The sequence below is a fragment of the Macaca fascicularis genome, chromosome 8 (genome assembly GCF_037993035.2).
Source record: "Macaca fascicularis isolate 582-1 chromosome 8, T2T-MFA8v1.1".
NCBI classification, from domain to species: domain Eukaryota; kingdom Metazoa; phylum Chordata; class Mammalia; order Primates; family Cercopithecidae; genus Macaca; species Macaca fascicularis.
In genome coordinates, this window is record NC_088382.1 from 139,387,128 (window position 1) to 139,388,698 (window position 1,571).

Consider the following 1,571-nt stretch of genomic DNA (forward strand, 5'->3'; position numbering starts at 1 on the left):
CTGCAGTAGCCTGCCGCTGGAGAGGCTGTTCGCCTGGGGCGGGCCCTTGCAGACCTTTCTCAAGCGCCAGGTGGGGTCTGAAGCCCATTTGAAGGTCAGGAGGCATGAGTTGTTGGCGGTGGTCAAGCTGCTGAACAAGAAGGAACAGGAGCTGCAGGAGACCGAGCACTTGCTGTATGATGAGGATGAATATTTAAGGAAACTTGCAGAGAATGAAATAACTCTGTGTTATAAAAAGAAATAACCAGTTGAAGCTTCAGAAGAAACAGATGAAAATGATTTGATCCTGGAAGTAACTGCAGGAGTTGGAGGTCAGGAGGCAATGTTGTTTACTTCAGAGATGTTTGATACGTATCAGCCATACACTGCATTTAAAAGATGGTATTTTGAAACCCTGGAATATTTTCCAAGTGAAATAGGTGGCGTCAGACATGCATCTGCCAGCACTGGGGGTTCAGAAGCCTATAGGCCATGAAATTTGAAGGACGTGTGCGCAGAGTACAAAGAGTGCCAAAGACAGAAAAGCAAGGCCTCATCCATACTAGCACCATGACTGTAAGCAGTATTGCCCCAGCCTACTGAGATTAATCGGGTGATTAATCTGAAAGATTTGAGAATCGACACTAAGCAAGCCAGTGGAGCTCGGGGGGCAGCATGTAAATACCACAGACAGTGCTGTCCGGCTAGTTCATCTTCCAACAGGAAGAAGAAAAGGGATGAGAAGGAAAAGGAGTATTCCTTGAAAATAAGTAAAGAAGATTTTTCTATTAAAACTTTTTAATTCTTGTAACACTATTCAGGTGTTTCTGAATGTCAGCAAGAGAGATCTCAACTGAAAAATAAAGAGCTGACTATGAAAAAGTTGTGTGTAAAACTATACAACATGTATCTAGAAGAAGAAATGAATAAAAAACACAGTGCTAGAAAAATTCAGATTGGAAGTAAAGGAAGATCAGAGAAAATAAGAACCTATAATTTTCCACAGAACCAGTTCTCAGATCACAGAATAAACAAGTCACTGCATGATCTTGAAACTTTTATGCAAGGAGATTATCTACTGGATGAACTTGTTTGGTCATTGAAGAAATATGCTGATTATGAATCTTTAGTAGAAATTATTTCCCAAAAAGTTTAAGTTGATTTTTTATTCACACGCTTTTGTAGCTTAGAAAAATTCTACTGCAGCACATCCACGTAATGTAAAAATACCATTATTCTCTTTAAAAACATGAGTTAACACAGTTGGAGGTAATATGCATATTCTGAAGTCATAGATAATTTACACAGATCTCTTTCAATGCATTAGTAAAAACCATACAATATACAGATGGTCCTTGATTTACATTGTGGTTAATTCCCAATAAACCCATCACAAGTCAAAAATACCTTTAACATTAGCAACACCGCAGTCTCCTACTTAATGACAGCTTGACTTAACAATTTTCCAACTTTACCGTGGTGTGAAAGATGTATGATTCGTAAGTCCTAAGGAGCTCCTCGGCTTGAAATGGGTTTACATCCTGATAAACCCATCATAAAGTCAAAAAAAAACCTAAAACCATCATAAGCTG

The 1,571-nt window shown here is 39.0% G+C and overlaps 1 pseudogene; it reads left to right on the plus strand.

Moving 5' to 3' along the window:
• The first annotated feature begins 269 nt into the window (after nucleotides 1-269).
• On the plus strand, nucleotides 270-1,135 carry LOC102121315 (peptide chain release factor 1-like, mitochondrial; annotated as a pseudogene).
• Nucleotides 1,136-1,571: the final 436 nt, after the last annotated feature.